The 25,949-nt window shown below is 43.6% G+C and overlaps 1 protein-coding gene and 1 long non-coding RNA gene across 5 annotated transcripts in view; one reads left to right on the forward strand and one right to left on the reverse strand.

Moving 5' to 3' along the window:
- TBL1XR1 (TBL1X/Y related 1) overlaps positions 1–18,930 on the reverse strand; it is a 107,285-nt gene extending 88,355 nt beyond the window's left edge. For 2 of the 4 annotated variants that reach the window (XM_064385299.1, XM_064385297.1), the window contains exon 1: positions 18,444–18,930. The gene's annotated coding sequence lies outside the window, so the exon portion shown is untranslated. Of the gene's footprint in view, positions 1–17,419; positions 17,507–18,443 lie in introns of those variants that run through there. The other 2 variants (XM_064385298.1, XM_064385300.1) reach the window with 2 other exon arrangements.
- Positions 18,931–18,946: 16 nt separating this feature from the next.
- On the forward strand, positions 18,947–25,325 carry LOC135278663 (uncharacterized). The gene is made up of 3 exons (XR_010346120.1): positions 18,947–19,313; positions 19,913–20,060; positions 21,923–25,325. It is a non-coding gene; the product is annotated as an uncharacterized LOC135278663 (long non-coding RNA).
- The last annotated feature ends 624 nt before the right edge of the window (positions 25,326–25,949 follow it).

The raw sequence follows: 25,949 nt of genomic DNA on the forward strand, positions 1-25,949 counted from the left end.
TTATTTGCCTTGCTCCTAGCCCTCACTCCACTGCTCCTCTTCGTAGCTCTGAGATTTATTAACTTGAAAAAACGTGATTTCAGTGTTTCTACTAAAGCAATTCTCAGCAGATGTCTCACATCTCTATTTATACAACTCTAGAACTGGTAATAAACATGATTTTCCTATTGCCACACTACATTTTTTCATGAGACATCATTCCTCGTCTCTGTTTACCAAGAATTACGTCGGCCACAACGAAGTCCTTCTCCCACATTATTACAGCACATAACAAGGGTTTGGAAGGCTGTGTGGAAACTTGTTACTATACATGAAAGAATTCTTAATGGTTAAGGATCGGCATTCTCCTCCCCGTGCCTGTGGAGAGCAGGGCTCCTCAGAGGTGTGCAGGAAGGTGTCTGAGGGGAGGGAGATGCCTGGGAAGGCATCAGGCATAAGCACTCAGCCTTTCAGAGCTTATTCCCACCCAGATCCCAACCACAGTGACTTTCACAGGGCTGTGCCAAAGACATTTGTCCAGGACCAAGAGCGTGGTTCCTAAATGACGTCAGATGTCTGGGCAGTCAGCCAGCTTCCTATGGAAGTGATTTCAATATTGCTGGACTTCAATCTAATTGCATTTATCATATGATTATTTATGTAAGGAGCCAGCAGCTTGTATAGGTAACCTGTATTCTTGAATCTAATAAAATAAAGTGTGTTTTGAAAATACAAAGAAAGAGATAGATTGAGCTAACCAGAAATCATATTAAAGTTTCATGCCTTCCTTTAAAACCACTTATTTCAGAAAGGAACAGATGTTAGCCAAGACAAATACCATCCTTGCTCAACTGGGACTTGGAAAGCCTGATGCAAAGTACAGTATTTTCTCACCTGCAAATTCACAATTGTTCCATACCTACAATTATACACTGAATGTAAAGTCTTGTCCCCTCTACTCATGCTTCATAGCAGGTTCTTACTGCCCCAAGGCTTTGCATAAAACTTCTTCATTTCAGCCTTTGTGACCTTTCTCTCAAAATTTTTCTGGAACACAAAAATCTTCATCCAACCCACCAAAAAACCAAACAAATTTGGAGACAATTATTCCACATTCTGCAATTACCATTTCTCCTCCCAGACAACGTAACATCAGTAATTCCATGCACACTTTCCTCTGTCTCTATCTTTCCTTCTGCACAATTTTTTCACTGAAGTTCAACCTGCACACAACAAGGCACAATTAAACCCCACAACACTGATGTCCCATAGGCAGTGTTACATCAGGTGCCCATGTCCTGTAAAACACTCGTGACCCTAAATCAGTTGATTGTTAACAGACAGAACAAGGAAGCTGGTGAAGTTCCCACCATGTTAAGGCTGGGCACTGAACTCAGGCATTCACGGAATCTGTGTTCCAAAGGGAAGAGCAAGAACCAGAATTAATGCTACTTCTCCCCTTCCTCTACATTCTCATGGTCCTGGTCTTCTCTTCCAGTCCTCTAAAAGGAAATATGCCTTTGCAACACCCCAGTTCAGATATTTCTAGCAGGGTGTTTCCAAGGTCTTTGCTGTCCTTTCTGATCATCCCTCTCAACTAAATAATAGCTCAGAAGTTCAGTGACAAACAACAACAGAAGAACAGCAGAAAAGGCTCCATCCTTCAGCAGTGATTTCAATATTCACTGTGTCTGAAGGACTGTAATAACCATGAGCAGATTCCCTTTCTGTTCACTGCAAATCTCAAAACCTTTCCATGGAAATCTCCATTTTTTTCCCATAAATTAAATTTGGATCATTCTCTAAAAATATAAATAGGAAACATAATATTAAAAAAACCTCAAAACCTACACACACAAAACAAAATTTCCTCTGTGGCATTTTTTTGGACAGGATGTATTCGCAGCAGTGTTAATCACTCATCACTAGGAAGTGTACAGTGCAGGAACCGTGTGTGACGTGTTCTGAAATGTTGGAGAAAAGTGTTTGTTAAAAATGTTTTGTCATAATTTGTTAGGTATGTCACAAATGTTAGGTAGCATTGATGTATTTTATTTCCAAGCCTGTTCTGCTATTTTTACACTTTTGCCTGCAAACCAATTAATGGGTTTTTGTCATTTATCGCTTTTTAATACTAAACACACCTTCTCCACAATAAGTGATTCACCAGCCTGAACAGTCTATTAGAAATGCAAAAACTAAGGTTGCCTATGTCAGATTTATGTTTTACACAATAGCCCTACCAACAATAAAAAACCCCAAACCAACAAAACAAATCCAAAACAAAACCAAGCCAAAAATATCCCCTGCCGACACAAAGATCATATCTTTGCCAAACTTCAAGCACATGGTCTCAAACAGGAAATAAAGCTTTTGAAGAAAAATTTTTAATAGGTAAAAAAAAACCCCAAACCCAAAAAACAACTGACTAATATTTCTTGTTGCTGTTATCACAAAAGCTGACCTATTCCTGCTAATTTGGCAGGAAAAGGGAGCCTACTCAATACAAACCTTAACACGCAATGTTTTGGCCTACTTATAAAAAATTATTTGTGATCCAATTTCCTCAGCGGAGTTGTTTTTACAAAGCTTTTCCCCACTGCAACCACATTTCCACTGGGACCATGACCAGAAGTGATCACATAAACAACTGAGTTTCTGTGAGGGCCGTGACCCCACTCACAGCTTCCTTTGTCCATCCTGAGCCACTCTGTGATGGAGGCAGAGGGATGGACAACCCCATGCACAGGGGAAAAAAAATAAGCATTTCCAAGTTTTGTCAAGGATTTCGTCAAGATTAGGCCCAAAACAAAGTCCCAGACCAAAGCAAACCCCCAGAAAATTAGGTATCAAGATCTGCAATTCCAGACTGGTTTTTGCCTATGGAAAACAGAAGCTGTGACAAGCCTTGTTTTGGAAAATTCTAACACAGAACACCACCTCTGATGGAGCCCATGTTCAGCTGCTGCAGTTATTCTGGTGTTACCACTGTGTGCATGGAGCAGCTCACACATATATTTATTGTCTGACTCCTCTGGTAAATTAGTGTATGTAATTTCTATGCAGTAGAGCCATCTTTTTTAGTAAGTTGTAATAAATAGAGCTGCACAGCATTCCACAAGACAACAAAAGGATAGCAGATCCAAATACAGCTCTTTGAAAACAGCTCTTGGCTAAATAAGAAGTTAAAAAAACCACATAATGGATATAGCTTAATCCTCAACCACCTCACAACAGGCACACAAAGGACACTTCACAGGTAAACACAGAACAGCAAGCACTTAAATTGTCCAGTTTGGTTTATAATTGATTTTTTAAGCCACATTCTGCTTTTGACTTCAGATATTTTGGGACCAGTTACACAGGGGGAGAAAAGGAAAAAAAAAAGTCATTTTTAGCAATTTATAACTACACAGGAACACTCTTTTTAAGAGCAGGCCCAAGGCTGTGTGCACAGATCTAACTCTGCTTTCTCCACACATACATTATGCAATGCAGTGTGATAAATATGTAACCATGGAGGCACACAGTGTGTTGCAAACAGGACACAGAGCTCCTGGGTGACCCAGGAGAAGGCAGGCTACACCACATTCTAGCTGTGATTCCCTCCCCCCATTTCTTTTTCATAATGGTCTGGGCACTTGCTCTGCAGCCTTTTTATACCATCTCCTCTCTAAGGTATGTAAATAATTTAGTCAACAGCAATGCATTATGCAATTTATTTTCAGCCAACAGCACAGCCTTCGTTAGGTGCAATTCATGGGAAGAAGCAGTTAATTATGGTAATTCATCTGCAGACCTAGGTGAGCAATTTCACTGTTATTCTGCTATCCTACTTAATATGCATGTGCTGTATGAGAGCAGTTAAATGGCAACTTTCAAGGCTGACATCCCAAACCCTGATTCCATAACAAGCTTTGAACCTGGGCTTAAGGCAGAGCTACAGTAAACAGGGCTTCTGGGAGGCGAAGGAGTCAATTTACACAAAACAACTTGCAAGCTCAGGGTTTAAGGTAGTCTAGTGAATAGACCTCTACCAGATCCTAGAAATAATTCTATGCTATTGTATTGCACTATTTGTGGAATGGTATGTGATCATATAATTAGAGATCATATAGTACATTCACACAAAGAATACTTTAGGGCTTGCCGGGGAGGGGGGAGGGGACCTCTTTTAAAAAAGAAAATTACATTATCTGGAAATTCAGAGCTAATCTCAACAACTCAGAAATGCTACCAGAGAGCTTTTTCTTCACAAACTTTTCTATAGAAAAAACATTTTTGGTCTGTCTGATTTCTGCCTGAGGAAGAAATAGCTCCAAACAAAACCAGCTGAGGCTTTAAGTCATTAAGGTGTTAAAAGCCTAAATTAAATATTTAGGAAAATAGACTGAAATATGTGCAAATATTAAAAAATATAATGATTTCTAAACTGCAGCTCTATGATTGCAATGACAGGGAGGCGAAGACAGCATTTGGTTCAGAAGCAACACTGAAGAAGTGCTTTGAACCGGTGTAGGAAGAATGCCATGGGTTTGGAGGAGAGGACGAAGGGCAGGTCCCAGGCTGGGTGGCAGCTTCCTGGAGAAGGTCAACGCTGTGTTGAGGGGAAGGCTCCAAGCTCTTCTCCTGTGCACAGGCCACCCCGAGTGTCCTCGCTGTGTCCTGCCCGTAGGGTGACAGCCTCGCCCGGGCACTCCACACCCGCCCTCGGCAGCCCTGGGAGGAGAGCCCTTGATCCTGGGGCTCCTCTCCAGGGCTCCTCACCTCCGCCCTTGTGCAGCCCTCTGCAGGCTTCACAATCCGGCTAAATGACCCAGCTTGCGTAACTTCCAAGAGCACACAGCTACCGAAGGGCAGGCTCCTGCCAAACCCCTGCCCTCCCCCGGGAAGCACATCAAATCCTGCAGAAACCACTGGAGCTCCACGCGCTCTGGAGAACCAGCGCCCAGCTCGGACAGCTCTGCGTGTGCAGCGCTGGTCTCCAGCTACAAACCAAGCCTGGAAACCTGAAGATCCCTCCTTGATTAAAAGATTAAAGTTGAAAAAACCAAAAGAGAGTCACTGCTTTAGTGACAGAAGGCACAGAATTTTATCATGAGCATCCCGAAGGTCTCAATGGAGCACAGGTCCAAGAAGCACAGTCAGACAGACAGTTTTAATTTAACCTTACATGCTTTCCTACAGCCACAGGATGAAAGCGTTAGTGGTCTCTAGTTTGTTTATGACTGACTACATATGCTAGAATGTGCTCTGCCAAAACCCATTGCTAAAACAAAAACCAGCCTTCAAATGGCACAAAACTTCATAAACCAAATAAACAACACATTGCAAATATTTAAGGCTTCCAAGCAAAGGCTACTTCCATAAAGTTCAACATTTAAACTGGCAACAACACATTTCAGACACTGAAACAAATGACTGGCTCAAAAAACCCTGTCGTCCTCAGCATTTCAAATGGTTCATTTTTCTGTTACCCTGAAACACTCAGGGCACTCAAATTATAACTGAGCAAATATACATATCCCTTCCTATTTAAAACAAAAAAAATTGGAAACATTAAATTTAAATCTTTCTGCTTAACCCAGGACTAGAAAACTGTCAGCGCTGAAAATTAGTTTCACAGAGCCTTAATGTGTCTGAAAATGGCTTATTTGCTACACATGACAAGCAAATTCCGAAATAAAGGGAAACCCTTTCCCTCAACATGCACACTAATATTTTTCTTTCCTGAAGGTTGGATTACTTCCAGAGAACCTGAATTGACTTCAATGGAGCAATAATATATTTCTTAGGAAGAACATGCAAACTGCCTGAGATCACAAGAAAATGGTTCAACCAAGAAAGGACTTCACTCAGCTCTTCTAAATATACCAAAGAATCACACTTAAGTGATATTTTTTTTAAACAATTAGGGCTTGACTACACCAACAGCTATATCAGCTGATATATAGATATACATTACTCTAAACAGGAATGAGACACTTTCTTCCTGGAGTCATTCCAAAAAAAATGTGAGCGTACTGTAAATTTCCACTTTTAACTTCAACCCATGCTGCCAGTGTGTGTAAATACATCTTTGCAAAGTTCAAGGTATTTATTTAAGTGCTAGCAGGACTTTCTTTTCAAATTAACCAGAGATACCGCTCAAGGTAGATATGGTGAAAATAAGAAAAGTCACCACAGAGAAGTACAATTTATAATAGCAAAACCCAAATGTATACAACTTTGGCTACTACTCCCAAAGTGAAGAGAATCCCTAGAACTACAACACTCCCTAAAATGTCATTTTTTTCAGCAGATGAAAATAAGATAATTTAACAGCGAATGTCTGCTCATCAGTGTCACAAGCCCAGTTGTGACAGCCAGGACCAAGATGTGCTTCAGGAGACACCTATACCAACAACGAAAACATTCACCAGAAATCAATCTCCTCAGACCAGGAAAACACCACTGGCTCCCAGCAAAGGGCATAAAAAGAGATTTTCATAAAAGCTTGTAAATTAGTTTATAGTTAAACTTATAAACAAGAATCATTTAGGAAGCTATAAAGGAAGAGTCACCCAAATGAAATTACATGCACATGGCAAAGATTTATGTGTATTTTATGTATGGGCAAACCCAAGCAGTCACAGCCTGTATGGACAGACTGGCTGAGCTATCAGCTGGCCCACTGTGCTCTGAGGAGATTCTGCCTGATAGCAGAGCTGAGATAAGGAGTTCATGGCCCACCCTCACCCAACCATGTTCACTCCAATGGCTCAGCCACAGCCTCCACGGTAGCAACGCCAGTGTTTGTGGAGCCAGGCTGTAAACTGGTGCAGCAAAACTACCTGGACTTTAATCCCCTCTCCCCACCAAAACAGCTGTTGGGTTTAACACATCCTTCCAGAGATGATGACTTTAGGACCCATAAATCTGTCTCAGCATAGCAGAGGGCTCAATATACCACATTAGAGGACAGAAACTTTTTTGTGCCTCTACTCCACCAAGAACGAGGTCAGCTCAAGGGTCCCACCACCCCTTTCCCACCCCCAGTGCTGGGATAGTGGCTGCTTGAGTAGCTGTTCTCCAAAACCCATTCCTGAAGTGGCTCCACTGAGAAAGTTCTCCCTTTCCTCACTCCCAAAACTCTGCCAGGGTCCAGAAAAAGCGCAGGCATCTTAATACTTCATATAAGGTTGCATTTCCACATTACTAAGGACAGAAACACACCTAAATTTATTGACCAAGTAGCCTAGTTTCAATATGTCCTAGCACTACTAGAAAATATTTCCAATGTGAAGGACCATGTTCTGTCCAACAGAAAACTAAAAGACACAGACAAAACCTATAAATTAAAATGGAGTACTTGCTTAAACTGAAAACTCCGAGTAAGCAGAGACTGAAAAATTAAACAAAAGCCACTTTACACTGCTACCTACACTGCCTTTCACCAGAAGATCTCAGGGCACTGAACTGGTCTGAAAAAGCTCCTGTTAAGTATTAAATCACTGGTGCATGGGTGAATTTGTTAATCCATTTGCGAAGGTCATGCAGTGGCAGAAATAAGAGATAATCCTGACACCAGCTTTCTGTCCTAATCATTATGTGGACAGAAAATCTTCAGTGATATAAACAAAAAATAAACACAGTTATCTGCCACATACTCATATATTAGGTCAACTCAGAAGAGCAAAATTGTGGGTGCGGGGGATGGAGGTGTGCCTCTGGGAATCCACCACAGAGCTACACAGGCCTGTGGAAATGCATGGAGAGAATTTATAACCAGAAAGTAATTCCGTAATTCCCTCTATCAAGCAGTTCCTATGAAGGGGCTGCGTAAACAAACTGCAGTCATGCTCAAAAAAAAAACCACCCAAGTCTAAAAACCTTGAGCAGTAACCCACGGAATATATTCCATTGCTGTATTACACCCACATCAGGATGCCAAAATTTGCCATTCATCCTGCATCGAAATTAAAGCAGTATTTTACAGACTGCCTGCAAGCCACCCAAACTGGGGAAGTTTTCTAATACCACAGAGCAGATGGACACACAGCTGACACTGTCGACACACAGTCAAGATTGCTACAAGAACTTCTACCAGCTTGAAAGTTTCTACCACCTTCCGTGCCATTATACATGAAAGCAACTTGGTAATACCTACTGTGGAGCTCTGACAATTCAAGATCATTTTGGTGATGAGTCTTGTAGAGGTATAAGACATGCTGCAAGCACCAGTTTCTAAAGAGGAAAAATCAAGACTATATGCTGATTTAAAAAAAAAAAAAAAAAAGCAAAACAAACAAAAAAAACCCCCAAACCACAACCACATTTATTCTATAAATCAAAAATACTGGACCAGACAATGAGTTACACAGGCATTGTTAAGACGTACTAAAAACAATAACATAATAAAAATCACTGTAGGCAGGGAGGACTAATCTTTCTGCTCTTCCTTAAGCAAAACTCACAGCAATTTCAATGGAATTCTCCCCCAGATACGGCTGGATGACTACATCCACAGCCTACATGTGCCAAGTCTGCTCCTGCAGCCAGTCTCTACTGCATCCATCTTAGTTACACTACACATATCCTGATTATAGGGATTTATAAACAGCATGAGTAATTTAGAGATGATCCACAAAACTGTGACTTCAATACAAATGAGGTTCACTATTATTGTCTCAAGTGTCACCAGCCTTAAAAGGTAAAGGACTTACACCTGGAAGACTTTCAAGCAAACATCTTTTATTAACTTTCTCAAAAGCACATTCTCCATTCTCTCAGTCCCAAGCACATCCAACTCTGGAGCCAGAACACAAGCCTGCTATCCATAGGTTTTACTGTGCAACGAGGTAGGAGAGAGTTTATAATCCATTAAGTCACCTGTGTTTATTTTCTTATGTTCTGGACAAGAAGACATGAAACAAAAATGGTGTTTAGCTATCAAGCAGGAGAGCGTTTTACCATGCAGTTTGTGGTGTGGACTCTTTAGGGACAAATGGCTCGGCTCCGAAGTCGCAGTTCCACGCAGGACAAAGGCGCCTGTGCGCACGTCCCAGCCCGCAGCCTCAAAGCCCTGTTTGTTCACCCAGAACAATGGGGCATGTGACTTGTCAACACTACCCACAATAAAAACAATAAGATAAGGCTGCCACTGATTTCACCATGACTGACTTTGTTTTCACTAATTTTAAGTCACAATGTCAATAAAAAGTTCTTGCATAAAACCCCTTATTTTGAAAAGCCCAAAGCCAACCCCACCTTGCGCTGAGGTTTTCACTCCAACTTCCTCAGCTTTTCGTGTCTGTACTAAATGCTCACACCATCTCCCTCCAAAGCCTCCCTCTGACTTCATCAAGAGTTGGATCAATGCTATATGCCTAGAGCCAAGATTATTTTTATCGTATAAGAGCACTGCCAAAATTTGTCCTCTGCATTTCCTGCCCTGTGTGCCCATCCCAACCACCCATGTGCCCGCAGGCAGGCCCCTTGCTCACCTCCTGCTCGCTGCCAGGGGCACACACAGGAAAATGAAACTTCCCCAGCAGGTTCTGCTCCACCACTGACTCAGGCTACATCATCAAAACCCATTCAACCCCTCCAGTTCAAGAGGGCTACCTAGGACTGAGTCCTGCATATGTATTTAACATTTTGAGAAAGAGGAAGAAAGCAGAGAAGATCCAGAGAACAGAAACAAAAAGGCACCAATTTGATGTAAAGAACTGACAAGAGAACAGATGGGGAGAACGCAAAAGTCCAAAATAACAAAAAGGACAGAGAAAGGCCAGGAAAAAATCCCAAAACACACACACAGGTGGGGAATGATTAGAAAAACCAAATAAAGCCTTAGGAAGGGGTAAGAATAAAATGGTGAAACTGCCAGTTCACTACACTTATTCGCCTCTTTCCCACTACAGCATGGACAAGGAGCAGAGCCAAGAGGAAAAGGCAGAGCCACCCTGACACTTGGAAGGGGTTAATTCAGAAATAAAAAAAAGCAGCACAATCTTGCACCACTTGTCTTTTTATCACACAGGGGGAGTCTTGGAGGGTTCTTTTAATTACACAGAACACCAGTAGGCCCAGCAGCATCAGATTAACAAATACAACTAGGCAGCAACAGGCACACGGAAGTACGTTGCAGTTCCAAACTTTCACCATTTACAGGAACATTAACACAAATGAAATCTGACTATCCTGATCTCTGAATGTGTTTTTAAAACCTGTGCATTTCTTTCTTTTCACCTTGAAAAAACTGTTCCACAAGCAGGTAGTTACAGGGTTACAGGCCCAGGCCGCAGCTGGGTACGTGGGAGGCGCATTTAGCACACAAATGAAATTTCACATATTCTAACACCATCAATGGAGCTTTCTGGAGCTCTGCAGCAGTGTCCAACACACACAACCTCGCTGCTGGCACAACAGACAGATCTCAGCCTACGTAAGGGACGTTCTCCTAGCTGGAGTCTGACACTGCATTTCACATACCCTCCGAGCCTCGCGTATGAAGTCATCCACAGCGTCAAAGAGCGAGTCAAAACACATCCAGAGTGTTTTCCCTGGCTACCTATGAAAGTTTCCATCCCTTTATCTTTCGTGTATTTTGTTTTAATTCTTCCCACCATTTCTGTCGATGCACAGGATCTCTGGAAGTCTCCAGCACACGGAAGCTGTGAGGATCTCTCCAACATGGGACCTGAGCTGTGTTCCAGGCACTGGGACAACACCAGACTGATGGGAAAATTGAATTTGGTGCTTTCACAACCAGCCCACAGAACCACACAAAGAGAGGGTTCATTTTTAAGACAAAAGCAATGCCCGTCTCACCAGAAAATAATACACCTAGGAGGGCTGTGCTGCCCAGGCACCTCAAGGGATGACCCAGTGGTAAAGAGGGCTTTTTGTTTTATTTTTATAGAAGAGACTCTTAAAACTTAATTGCTAATGTATTTAATGTGTATTATATGTACTGTAAGAAAGAATCTTACAAAGGGCCTTGATGAACTAGGATAAGTAAAAAATAACCTTGCACATGTAGACAGCAGAAAACCCAACTAACGTGGATTTTGCCAACAGCAAGATAACATTGATATTTCTAATGTAATCAAAGGCCATTCACAATCTGCCCTGGAAGACATTCACAGAAATACAAAGCATTTTTCTTACAACTCAAACAACTGTGACAAATATTTACTATAAAGGCAAAAGCTGTTAAAAAAAAAAAAGAAAAATAAGTTGGTTTCTATTAATCAGCTACATTTAGATATCCATTCCTGCTATCAGATCAAGCTCACCAAAACTGCTTAGTAGGTTGTTTCATTGTATTTAAGTTTTGTCACAACTCAACATATTGAAGTTTCGTATTGCTGACTTTTTTCATGCCCACAATGATAGATACTTGCAGTCTAAACAAGACACCAGATTGTGAAATTTAGTTGTGCCTTCAAAATAAAATGGAAAATCAGGTACCATGTCAGCATCAAGAAAACATTCATGTTGTTCTATAAACTTCTATAACCCCCAGCTAATCCATTGCTACACAAGATATGCTTCTAGCACAATTTATTTGATGTCAGCATTAATAGATGGTTTAACCACACCATTCCTCATTTTCCTCCATCCACATTTGCGCTAACTTTGCTTTATAAATACTGTAAAAATTATAAAATCTGATAAATTAGAAAATCACAAATATCATCATGGCAAAAAAAAAAAATCCATATTTTTACAAAGCACAGCCCAATTAAAATTTATCTCCAAGAGTCTGTATTTAGCAAAATGTGTTTGTGTTGACACACAAGCAGAAATTTCTGCACTAGAGAAGAATGTGAACATCCATACAGAAATTAGTGGTGATTCATTGTTTAGCAGTTGTCTTCCCTTTACAGCACACCGCAGACTGAAGGACACGTTGCCAAACTGAGAGCACCAATACTTCCTTTAACCTAATATAGGACAAATAAATACACTTCAACAGCCTCTAAATCTTGCACGTCCTACTTTTTTGACCCAGATCTCTTGTTATTTCCCCCATAGGTCTATGCAATATCAAAACTATTTTTTCCCCCACAAATTTAGACATAACCTAAAAGAGGAAAAGTTCTCATGCTTACTGTGAGCTAGAGAGACCAGAAAGCAGGGGGGAGGGTCAGACTCACTCATCTCTCTTAAGATCAATGGGTATTTTAAGGTAAGCTCCTCTCTCAACTGCTGAAATTAATGGCAAAAACGCTCATTTGTCCAAGAGGACTGTAAGTTAGACCAATATCAATAATAAATGAAAAATAACGACTTTTTTTTAATACCATTTTTACAAAGCAAAATTGTATTTTCAGAAGTCATGCTGACACTCAAGCATGAATCAGTCTGTCCAAAAACCACTAAACAGCTATGAAACTTGTTATTCCACTCCTCGGCCAGCCTGGGCAACTTATTCCAGGAAATTAAACTGTCTCCTCTTTGCCTGGTACTTTTAGGGAACCATCAGGTGACTCAAATCTACCTCATATGTGCTCACCATCCATAACTCCCCACTCAGTTTGCTGGCAATAGGTCACCCATGTGAAGAGCCTGAACTTTTAACATTGTTAATGTCAAATGGATGCAACTTTCAGGATGGGTTCTATTTAGGACTCTAGCCCTTGACAATTTCTGTGGTTTTGGCACTGGGCACAGTATTTAGCACTACATTTTCACAAACAGTAAATATTTGACCCTTAACTCATAACCTTGGAGAAATGCTCCAGGAATAGGCAGCACAGAGATCTTTTCTGCAGCTCTCTGGTCACCACCAACAGGCACATAGCTGTGCACAGAGCAAAGTTTCCACTTTCACAGTCCCAATTCATAAAAATCAACCATCAGCCTGACGTCAGTGGGGTGAGAGGGAGCTCTGCGTGCAGCCAGAGAAGCGACCTAATCATTTCCCAAACCCACAAAGGGTTAAAAGGAGCACCAGCATTACTGCAGGGACAGCTGCCCCACTGAAGGGGAAGGGAAGGTCTGCTACTCACACCCCACCAGCTCAAACTTCCAGCAAGGCACCTCCAGCGATCTGAAATGACACCCAGCGTGTCTGCATATGGCACATGGTTGTGGAGAGTGTCTGTAACACACTGACATTGAACAGAGATTGAACAGAGCCCCAGATCATAAAACAAAAAATCCCACACAACTGTTTCCTCTGGATGATTCTGATTTTTTACTGCTAGACATTACTAGTAAGCAAGATTGCTCCTCTGCAACATGGAGACTTCAGAATTACAACAATAAACACAAGTCAGAGCACACAACATAGCCTTTTACTAATACTGCTCCCAGGAACAGAAACTACACCCTCACGGGAGTTTGCAAAAGCCTGCAAACCACACACAAGAGTTGATTTTTAGAAATGCTAAGCACACACAGAGACTGCCAACTTCACATGCAACTGCGGGGACTCAGCATCTTTGAAAATAAGACTATTAATATCTTACTTTAGAGATGCAGATGCCAGCTTACACTCTTCTTAAAAGGAGTCATGCTTGCACCAAGCACAACTACAGCACAAATTCAGGGACCAGATCCCCACTGCCACCAATCTCCAGCTCCTGGAGGCAAGCAGAGCACAAGGAAGGGCCATGGGTAGGCACTGAACCACACAGCCAGGCTGACACCCAATCTGCCTGCATTACTTATCCTCAAAAAATGGTTTGTTAGGCCAATAGCATACCTAGGGATGCTGCTTCTGACATTCCAGTTATTCCAAAGGACCTCAGTATCTCCACTTAGCACTGAGTTTGGCCACGCACAATTACATTCAAAGTAAAAGAAGACTCTTTGAAAGACATTGCATATAATGGCCGAGACAATTCCATAACACTCCCCCTCATCACTTTAGAGCTTCTTTAAATAAATTCTTCAGAAAGCTACACCAATTCACCAGACTTTCTGATTACTATTTCTACAGGTAAGGAAACGCACTCTGAAGTCTTCCCTGTGATCAGCCCATCCAAGAAGCAAGCGAGCAGGTGTGAGCTGCAACACCAGCAATTTCACTCCTTGGCTAGCCAAGGCAGCAAAATCCTCCACACCCAGCCAGTGTGTGCATTTTCCCCTACAATTACACAACCTCCAACTTGGAATGACCATTTACTTCTTATCAAAGCAGAATTATTTTTAAGGGTCCTTACCAATATAAAAAGTTACGTCTAAAGCATGTCACAGAAAGGTAAGTGGTAAGGTACTAAAGACAAATGTTTCAGAGTGTAAGCTGAGTCACAGTTCTGTAGATCCTTCTGAACCAAAGAAACATTTAACCTGAGCTCAAACAAGGCCACTAAAACTCTAGGGCATTTTGTATAAACAAGTTCAGCCTTGTTTTCACTACGAGAAGAAAGGAAAGGGCCTTCTCATCTTGGACTAGATACCACAAGACAGAACCCTAAGAAGTTTGTCAGTTTTCATACAAATTGGCAATTTCCAGACCAGACTTCCTGGTCCACTCAAGCTATCAACTCTCCCAAAGTGACAGCTATGCTGCCTCATTTTCACTGCTTCTTACCTCCAGTTAGCTAATTCAATTTTGCAAAATTAAAGGAAAGCCGATATATTCCTCTACAATTTCATATCAAAAGATATTCCTTATTCCTCATTTCATTGTCACACTTTATCTCAGAAGAAACCAATTATGAAATGAATAAAGCCATCTCCATCTACTCTGCTCGGGATCACTTGAACCTTTCTCTAGTAAAGTCACTCGTCATTAAGTGACTTTACAGAAATTAAGACCATCTAAATTCATACTTGAGCACTTAAAAAACTGAGCACATTTGGGACAGGGGTAGCTAAATCAATAGCAGAAACATATAAATGGTTTCTTCATCACCTGTTAATTTGAAACTACTACATTAATGCAGCAATGCAACTCAAAAAGAGAGAAAAGCTGTCAATCATAGTTCCTAATGGGAAGCTCCTGACACTCCTTCACCTAACACAAACACTTAAATTTGTATTTAATGCAATGAGTATATTCTCAGAGCAGTTACTTTTTGCAGGAGCCAAACATGTATAATTACAGAGTGTGCACACACACACTTTCACTTCTCCCCCAACCTGCAGCTACTTGCATGAGCTGATGTTTAGGGCACTAAATACAGTCATTATTACACCCCGAACTCTGGGTGCAGGCATGTGCAAACACACACCCAGTGAGGATGGTCAGCACACAGAGCAGTATCACAGCACTCGATATGAACAACGTGAATTACATTATCAATGAGTCACACCTGGGTACGACACATCTCAGTAGCGCGATATTGCAGCATGGACACAACACCCACCTGCAGCACACCCTGTCCTTGCCCTCCTCCCCAAAGCACAGCCCAAACCACTTCACCACCCCCTTATCCCAGCTGGGAAGGGGAAGAGCTGGCAGGAGACTTGTGTCTGTCTCTCCTCCGCCTGCCAGCAGTGTCCTCGCCAGCAAGGTGTCAGAATTCACACAGACACCACAATCCTCAGCAGCTGGGGGACCAGGGGGGCAGAGGAGACAGGCAAAGCAAGCAAAACCTGGAGGGGTGACTATCACTTGGGACTCCCAATGAGCAGAGGAATTAGTGATGAAAAAGTGTCACACCCGCCACCACCTCAGCCTTCCCAAGACACTTTACAGTGCTGTTGTACCAAAACAGCATCAGTGTAATGAAAGATTCACATCCCACTGCCCACCACTAACACAAAACACACCCAACTTCTGGGAGCAACTTCACAGACAGCTGCAGAGCTCATTCAGCTGAACGAGACCACTGATGTTCACAAAGCTGTGTGTTTTACAGGACTTCCTGACTTCTGCACGATTACATCCTTATAGGATGCAGGTCTTTACTGCCACTACAAAACTTCTAACAGCAAACACGTTCTGACTCAAATGTGAAGTCCACGTTCTATTAAATTCCAGATCAAAATGAAGTTAGGCAATGTAACTCAGTTTGCTTTACATTATTCAGATCGGTTCTTCCTAACTTAAAACTATTATCTGAAAACAACATAATCAGCAATTTTGGCCATTTCCCCTAATCCATCCAGAGCCTCTCTATGCTTAGGGCTGTAGCACTTTTTAGCATCAAACTCTTTCATGATGGGAAAACGACTATGAAGTATTGCTGTTGGGTACTTCGTGCTTATACTCTGCCTTACAACTTCAAAGCATTACACAAACATCAATAATTACCATATATAGAGTAAAACTGAAAGAAGTATTCATATTAAAAAAGAAACTCGCAAGAAAAAAACATCTTAACTACCTGTTTGAAGAGGGGAAAAAAGCTTAAGCAACAGAATCTTCTGTAATTGTTGTATTCTTTATGGTACAAACACGCGTTATGGCTGCGCACATTCAAACAAACAAAAACTATACACTCTTGCAAAGTCTTAAAAATAAATTATAAAGCCCAAAAGCCAAACCCCAACTCCTTTCATACATTTAAATTACATTTCCTTCTCCTTTCCTCAAGGAATGAGAGCTAAGTGTTCTCCAGGTGTTCCCAATAACAGTTTGGGAGGCAGGCCACCACGCTCCCAAGACAGAGTACCAGAAAACACAGTTCTCATGGAGAAAAATCCAACTTCCCAAATAAAACTTAAGATAGCAACAATGTACCAGCTCAGGTAACTTTAGGTAAATAACACAAAATGTTACCATTCCATTAGACCTTAAACAAAAACAAAGGAAGAAAAAACACCAGAGAAAACGACAGAAAGTTTGTTTCGATCAATTACAGGGCACCACCAGTGTCCTAAGCACCATCAGCAGCCCGTTTTTTTTTCAATGGATAAGGGCAAAAACCCCTTCACAGCTCATCCACAAACACAAACCCACTCACTTAAATTTAAGGATACACACTGGAGCTTGCAGCCCAGTCCTCATTTGGAATATATTCCAAAAAACTCGTTAATGCACATGTCCACAGGAAGGCCCCAAACCCAACATGAGCTTTACATGGACAAGCCTTTGGGCTATTCAGAGCAAGAAGAGGGCACCAAACTGCCCCAAAGCCCAGGAACAACCAAACCCCAACACTAACTTTGCATATGGCGCCCGTGCTGCTAAAGGAGCGCAACTCACAGCACCCAAAGGGTACAGACCATCAACAGCAAAAAACCTTTTTAAAGCACACAACGTGCTCAGACGTTTATTTTAGCACAAAAGGACAGCAAAGCAAGTCAGACGAGCCCACGAAACTCTTTTTTTTTATGCAACAAAGACCTGTTCCTCCTGATCATGCCTCCCATGCCTTAACAATAAGGAAGGAATATGTTTTGTGATCCCCTCCCCCATAAATCAGTTAGGAATTTGATTTACACAGACAGGAAAACGAGGAAGTCGAGCACACTGGAGAGTAGTAAAAACTTCACCAGCAAACTTCACTTTCCTACACAGCGACCTACAAACCAAACTTTCCTCCAGACTCACGTGTCATCTGCAGCAACCAGCCCCTGCCATAAAGCACAGACAAAGTTTTGCTGTTCTGGGGATAAAGACAAGCGAGGGAGAGACTTTTATTCTGTCAAGCTGCCTTAAAAGGAAATTCGGTGATGAAAGATTAAATTCACCTGGAACAACACGATAATTTTTAACCCTTCCGAGGGTACAACAATAACAAGCCACATATTTCAGGACTTAAATCCTCCACTAAGAAAACAGTGCACACTGCATCAACCGTGCCAGCAAGCCCCCCTAATTGATGCAACGCACAATTCACACCAGGGTTTCGGACAGGGACAAGCCCTGGGAAGGAGAGACGCTGGGAAATGGATAAATAAAAGCTTATTTCATGCCCCGAACCGGGCCCGCTCCCTGCCACCGCGGGGCATTTATTGCATGTTCCGCCCCGAAGTTCGCCGGCGAACTGATCAATAACTTGGCTCTGGGGGGGGACATCGGGAATGGCCCGGGGGTGCGGGTGCATCCCCTCCCCAGGAACATCGGGATGGGGGAGAACTCCGGCGAGTGGGGGAGGGGAAGGGCCTCCCCTCCCCCATCCCGACCCGGCCCTGCCCCCCTTCCCCTCCCCCCCCAAGTAAATATGCGGGAAGGGGGGGAGGGGAAGCCGCTCTTCCACACAAATCGGGCTAAAAATAGGCCTCTCGCCATGGCTCCCGTGTGCCATTCGCTGCCGAGGCCGGTGTCCCCCCCATCCCCCGCTCCATTAAACCTTTCCTTATTTTTTTTTAATTTTAAAAAATGAAGGCGGGTGGGGGAGGGGAAGCCAGCGGCGCGGGGTGGGGGAGGGGAAGGGATAAATATGTGTATATATATGTGTGTCTGTGTGTATATATACATGTATATATACACGTATTAATAAAGACGGGGGGGTCACAGAGGCGTCCTGGCCCCATCCCCCTCCCGCCTCCACCGACACAAACAGGGCGGCCGCCCCCCACCCCCATCCCCGGCCCCTGCCCGCCCCCGGGGCTCGGAGCCCCCCGGTTCTTACCTTGCGAGCGGCTGCTCCCCCCTTTCCCAGGGAATGGAGGCACGAGGAATTCACCCTGGATTGTCTCTCCTCCTCCCGTGTGTTTTATACCGCCGCGTGTATATACGCGCACATCCCTGCCTGTGTGAGTGTGTGTGTGTGTACACGCGTATAGTTATCGATTATATATATATATATACACACACACACACATATATATATATATATGTATTTTTAAGGTGTCCACACCGAGAGGAGGAGGAGAAAAAAAAAAAACACCAGGAAAAAAAAAACCAACAAAACCACCACACACACACAGGAGGAGGAAGGAAAAAAAATACCCAGCGCGTAGCGCTGTGATATTCAATTATATCCGAGCCAGGGGCCGGGGGAGGGGAGGGTGGGGAGGGCGGGTGGGGGGGGGACTGGAGATTAAGTCCCGAGGAAGGAGGGAAAAAAAAAAAAAAAAAAGTAATATGTGTGTGTGTGATTGAGATTGAGGAGGGATCGGGGCGGAATGTGGGAGCTGTTACTGGGGGAAGGAGCCAAGCGGCGCGGAGCAGCCGGCGGCCCGCAGACACTCCGGGTGCCCGGCCGCGCCGAAATGGGCGCCGGCGGAGGGAAGGGAAGGGAAGGAAGGGAGGGAAGGAAAGGAGGAAGGGAAGCAGCGGAGCCGGGAGGCGAGGCCAGGCGAGGAGGAGCGGCCCGGCCCGGCCACACGAGCCCAGCGCGGGGGTCGGGGAGGGGGACCCGCTCCCTGAGGGCGGCCCCGCCGCGCCCGGCAGTGCGGGAGGGGAGGGAAGCGAAGGGGAGGCCGCCCGGGCACGGCAGGCCCCAGGCCGCGGAGCTTTTCTAGGAAAGACATTAAACTGCGCTGCCAACAGAGCTTATGTAAATGCAGGATGTAACATGGTGGTTTTTGCCTCTCTCCTCGCAGCCCGTCGCGGTTGGCGATGGCACCTGGCACCGGGATCCAGCCCCGCGCGGGCACCCCGCTGCCGCCTCTGCCCTCGCCTTTCATTTAATGAAAATAATCCTCCGCAGCACTAATGCAATGTCCTACCTGGGTGCTGCTCATTTTTACCATTGAAATGCTGTTTGTCATCTACAGGGCCGCATTGTTTGTTTTTGAAAGCGAGCTTTGTTAATCAAAACCACATTCGTCACCGGGCAGCCCTTTCCATCTTAAAATGGTTTTGCAAGAGCATTTCACACTCTTGGGCGATGGTCCAGCACTCTCATGTCCGGACATTGGCACCCGTGCAGAGTCCCAATGACCACAAACCCTGCACGGATGCGATGGCAACATCCGATGTTATCCCAGCTCATTCCAAGGCTCTCCACACATCCCAGCCCAGCTCTGGTGCTGCTCAAATAATAGGGCATCCACATCACCACACTCAATTTCAGAACTGGATTTTACTGCAGCTGGCAGTGAATAAAGAGATGGTCATGAATGTAGTGCCTTTTTTTTTTTTTTTTGTGGATAGAGCATTGCCGGAGAATTATGCTAGTTCTAAGGCAGCATTTCTGGATTTTACCTTCAGTCTAAGACCTGGGATATACCATAGGCAGATTTTTCCTACCTGAGCATCATCACACAAGCAGATGGGATCCGTCAGCTTCACAAAGCCTTAGGTAGGTCTCTGGGTGTAGGATCCTCTCATAGTACTCATTTTCTTCAGGGTCAAACCCATGCATTTTTCCTTCCTTTATGAAGAAAAACATTTAAATGCAGACCAGAGTTATGTATGGAAACCTAAATCTCTCCAGGAAGCATATTTGTAAATCACTTGGTGTCCAACATTTATTTGTGTAATTATTTTGGTGGCCCAAGTGGGCAACTTTCTCTTCTCTCTAATGGTGTTTAGGTTGTCTGCTTTAGGTATGTAAAGAGTCAATAATTTTGAACACTATATCCAGTTTAGCTCCAAAATTTTCTGAAAATCAAGAAATTTAAGAGGGGAAGAAAAAGTGGCAAGGCACTCATTAACACGTTCACGCATTATAATCTTAGATCTGTCCGTGCTTCTAATGGAGTTTGACCTCTTGATACTCTGATTTATTTCCCAGGTGAAAGGAGATAAGCAGTAACAGTGTGTGGAGGAAGGGGAATGGGAATATGCACATAGCCTAAGGCAAGAGGAAAGGGAATTCTTCTGGGGGACAGCAGGGGCCTAAAGGAGGATATGTGAGAAGTCCATGAGATGGGAATGAGAGGTGTGACGTTCACAAAGCTTGTGTGAGAAACGGGGGAGGGAGAATCCCTGAAGTGCGCCTTGTTTGGCCCTCAGGAACCACAAACACTGTCTTCCCATCCATCTGCCGAGTGGTGACAACGTGCTGAGCTGAAGTCATCTGGCTGAAGGTTTCCTGCTCTGGTGCTCTCCAAATGTTCAGGCGTGGCTCTGGGGTGCCAGGCTCTCTTTTTTAACATGATGATGTGCTCAACTGGTCAGTTTCCCAGGAAATTGACCTGCGGGAAATTGATCCTGCTCTGCAGGATCTACAAAGTGAATTCTGGAGGATTTGTGCTTTAATAGTCGCCCCCCATCTGTTTTGTTCTGGTTTTCCTTTTTCCACGAAGGCGAACACCCCGCAGGACTGCACAAAGGCCTCTCACTCTCGGTGATGAGCTTTAGCCTTTGCAGTTCTCTTGCCCAAATGTGCAGCTGGATTCAGAGCTACAGGGGACAGCTCCAGAGCATAAGGGAAGGAGGCTCTTGCTTTCAGAGGTTTCCAAGAACGGATGTTGGGTAACACGGGGCAGTTGAGCAGGTTGTGGTTTACAGCAGATTGTTCAGTGAGGGAGCTGAGCTCAGGGAGTTGGCTTTGCCTTCTGGGAGAGCCACTTCTAAACAATAACTCTTGTTACGTTTCCCAAAGTAGCAAGAAAGATTGGACAAAACCCTAACTTTCAGATGTATAACTGGAGCAGAACTGAGGTCTTGGTTCATCTGTGAATAAAAGCACGCTTCTGAAGTTCTTCAGTGACAGCTGCTCACGGCCAGTGGCTCCATCATCCCAGTGACTGGAAAGTCTTCTCACACCCATATTTTTAAGACGCATCCTTAAAATAGTTGAAATGACTTGTAACAGGGAGTGCTCGGCCTACCAAGCACATATAAGCAAATATTTGCAATAATTGGCCCAGTGTTTGCACAGCACCAAGCACACTGCCTGGACTCCATAAATAATAATACTTGGCACTTGCAGAGTGGTTTCCATTTTCAAAGCACTTTAGTCATAACCCTTGACACCTATACGGCCTTTTACATCTTTACAAGAATTAATTAATCCTCACAATGCCCTGTGAGGTAGGTATGCACTGCAATAATAACAATAACAACAATTAATAATTCATGCATTCTACTCAAAAATCACTTCAGGGATTAAAATGCATCTGTAATACTTGGTGTTTATTAACATTTTCCAGCAAATAATAAAACCCATGCTATTGTGTTAAATCTATATAATATCTCTCCATAAATCTTGTGCAGATTGGAGCGAGACTGAAGGCACAGCGAGGCACCAGCACATCAGCAGGAAGCAGATGGCTGGCTCCAGAAAAGTTCAAGCCCAGTCCACACACAACCCAGGTGCCAGAGCAGAGCTCGCCACGCACGGCGGCGCGTAAATAAATAGCAGCGAAGCAGGAAGAGCTCTTTGTTCATTTTTAGCTCGTGTTGATGCAGGGGCTCCCCAGCCCGGGCGTGTGTGACCCCATGGTGCACAAACACAGCAGCAGGAGGGTGCAGGAGCTCCTGGGTGAGGCAGGCAAGTGACTCAGCGCCGCGCCAGCCTCAGGGAGGAGCCTGGACAGCACCAGGCAAACACTTTCCCTCCGCACTTTCCCTCGTAAAAATTACCATAGTGCCTTTGATATGCAGGCAGGCCCCAGTTAAACCTGATATTTAAACCAGCGGGACTTAAACGCTGTTGATTTAAAGAGAAGAACCATCAGGCTCCCACGGGGCAGCTCCGGGCTTGGCAGGGCAGCGGAGGGACCGGGCTCCCCACACGGAGGGATCCCCCACAAAGATGCTTTTGTCACTTTGCATCCCAAAGTGGATTAATGTGAACCACAAGGGCACTTCAGTCCTAATGAGCAGGTACACCCACACCCAGCAATTCCAGCAAGACTTCCTCTGCTTCGGAAGCGCTGAATAGTTCGGCCTAGAGGCCTTCATACTCTTAAGACCTTTTTTCCCCCCTTAATTTGAGGGAGATATCAACATTAAGAAAAAAAATCCCAAACCTTTTAAATTATTTGTCTTTGTGTTGTGCATACTGAGAAAGGAAATGGAGGTTCACTGGTTTGAAGGCAGTGGTTTTATTAATTTTGAGGCTGCTGACAATGACTCTTTGCTGGCAAGGACATGCTGTAAAAAGGGCTTCTTGCTGAACAGGGAGCATCTTCTGCCTCACCTTAGCATAAATTTATTGGTGATTCATCATTTATTGATCATACATGGTAAAAAATAACTAACACTGCTGATCAACATACCAGTACCACTAGTTTCATCAGTTGCTTTAAGGCATACACACGGATTACCCTGTAGATCTCCATGAGGGAGATCTCCTGGGACTCCTCCAGGGAGGAGTCAATCCAAAAACAATCATCTCGTTGATACACTCACCAGATCGATTTGGGAGGCTTCTGCTTCCCAGAATAAACAGCAGGAGCAGAGGAACAGCATTGACCAGGTGAACAGTCCCTCGTTCACAGGCAGCTGATGAACTGTATGATCCAAAGCCATGAAGTTGTTCTTCCACAAGTTTCAGGACACGAGTTGTGCTGCTCAGAGAATGTTCAGCTCTCACTCAGTGTTCAGGCTCCCTGGTGCTCAGAGCTTCTGATGGACACGGCTGCTGGCCCCAGGGACAATTTCACATTGATCTTTTCAAAATCTACCACAGGGCCCCAAGAAATAGTACAGATGACCAAGGTCAGGACTGCTGCAGGATGGGGATGCCTACCAAACAGCCTGGCCTCGCTGTTTTATTGCTGCCGACCTCCCACCCAGAGGCCCATCATTCCCTGAAGGCTGTAAGAGAAACACAGTTGTGTGTTGTGAACATGTCACACCAAGGACAGCTTCCAGATCAGTGCCAGAGGAACAGATTTTTAAAGGAAGAGATGCACACTGCCTGAGCTCCTTCAAGCACCCTGCACCAGATTCCTGCACCTTGGCTTCTACTGGGCCACATGGTCCCTTTTTATTTTTGGAGAGGAAAACCAGTGGGTTTGTTGCTGCAGCCCCAGGGCCTTCATGCCCATGGGGCAGAGAATGTCCCTGCCCACCTGAGCTCCCACTCTGGTTCCTGGCACAAGAGGGAGGGCAAAATAAAAGCCGAATGTCGTCCCTTGCTATCCACAATCCAGCCCCAGGAAGACTGGTGGAGGTTTCACACAGGAAGAGGTGAAAAATGAGTGAACAGCCTGGAAAGGTGCTGGTACAGACCTCACTCTGGGAAGTGACACACTGACCTCAGCGGGTTTAGTTATTGCAGGTGCAGCACTGTAGCTTCAGTGTGAACTGGGGCTGTTACATGGGAACAAATTTCTGTTTTGGCTTTACTGATTTGCTAAGGATTGGGTTTTTTGTTTTGTTTTGGTGGATTTTTATTTTTTTTTGGGGGGGGGGGGGATTTTGCATATGTAAATATGCACATTTTTTAAGATGGAAAAAAAATGCTACTTCTCAGACAGAAACACTGAAGAGGCCCCTGTTAACGCTGAGGTTATGGCAAAACTCCCTTCACAGCAGGCATGTAACTCAGATGTTAGGTCCTACTGTGGCTGAGCAAATCCAAACTTGTTTTATTTTAACATAGTTACGAAAAAGGGTGTGTCCCAGCTGCCTTGGCATACCTCTGAAGTTTCAAGCAAGACATATCTGGTCCTCGTAGGAGATCAAACAGATTATCTCACAGGCTCAGGATGTGGTTGCAAAAAATTCAGCCTTGTAAGCGTCATAGTGAATCATAATGTAATCTACATTACTTGGTGTAATTACTGCAGAGTAAATAAAGGCACAAGTACAAAAGGTATAATATTTGTTATTTACCTTGATCTCTGTCACATACTGTTTTAATATTTCCTGTGAGTCCAAGAATCCAGTCACCCTGAAGGAGATTTCTCTTTCTTGCCCATACTTAAACCCTGTTTTCTTTCATTATACAAACATTGTTCAGGTTTTTATGTGAGGGGAGGACAGAGCCAGGACTGATTCTCTCCCTAATCAGAGTCCTGGAAGACTCCTCATGTAGCCTTCAACAAGATGTTTGTTATCAGGGCTTGAGCTTCTATCTGTAAAAAGAGAGGACTAACACAGATACTAATGGTGATTATATTATTGTTAACACATAATTATCTATCTCACAAGAAATTTGGGAGGGTAAATTAGTGTTTATGAAGCATTTTTAAGACGATAATATTATTTATGTGAGGGCTATACATTATGCCTGGAGGACAGCAGTTGTTGAAAACCACTCTCTAATTAGGTTTTGCTAATGATGGTGTCAAAAAAGTGTAGAAAAAAATATCAATAGGTACACTTGAACTAGTTTTATTTCTTAAACTATTTGCATCAGCTGCTTTCTTGTAGACAGATATGCTATATCCACTTATACCAGATGTTAAACATTGTTTTCCTGCATATTAAGCATAAAATGAATGATGAAGGTGGCAGTGCCAAAGCACACCCTGCACTATGTTATTAGACAACTTGCTCCAGTGATTAAAGCCCTTGAAGTCAATAGAGGTTTTGTAGTTGTTGGGTTGTTTTTGTTTCCCCACCCCGCTGGGCAAGGATTCCATCCTGGATCTCCAGCCTTGTCTTTCACTGCACACCACTGATGTGCTTAACACTCAATTAAAGCACACCCAGGATTTATTCCACTCAATCCCTTAGCAAGGGTGACTGCAGGTACTCAGAGGGAGCTGACAGCAGCATAAGCCAGCCAAAAGGATGACTTCACTGGGCTTGCCAAATTTCCCCTTTTTTCAGTCAATTATCTACATATTATTGAACATCCACTTCTTTCAGTTTTATTCTTGAGAGCTTCTGATAAGGTATCAAACTTCCCCAAGCCAGCTGTAATCTTCACCCCCTCCCTAGGACAGTAACTGTGAGTGGCTGCAGTAGATTAAGCAGCACATTCCCACAGAACATTTCCAATACAAGACCAAATTTTATGAGCTGTGCGAGCATCCTGTGCAATGTTCCTAGCAGGTACATAAAACACTTTGGGGTATGTGCAAAGAGAAAGATCAGACTGGGTAGAGCATTGCATTTAGGAACAGCTGTCAGTATTTCACAGTGCTTGATGTGTGCCATACCGTGAGACCGAAACGCTCACACACACACACAAAAACCAAAAAGAACAAAAAACCCACACACACACACAAAAAAAAGAAAAAAAAACAACAACAACAAAACAAAAACAAACAAAAAAATCCAAACCCCATTCTCACAGTGGAAGAATGAACTGAGAATTATTTCCTCAGCTGAGCCAATATTT

Source organism: Passer domesticus, chromosome 11 (assembly GCF_036417665.1).
Source record: "Passer domesticus isolate bPasDom1 chromosome 11, bPasDom1.hap1, whole genome shotgun sequence".
In the NCBI taxonomy this organism is placed as follows: domain Eukaryota; kingdom Metazoa; phylum Chordata; class Aves; order Passeriformes; family Passeridae; genus Passer; species Passer domesticus.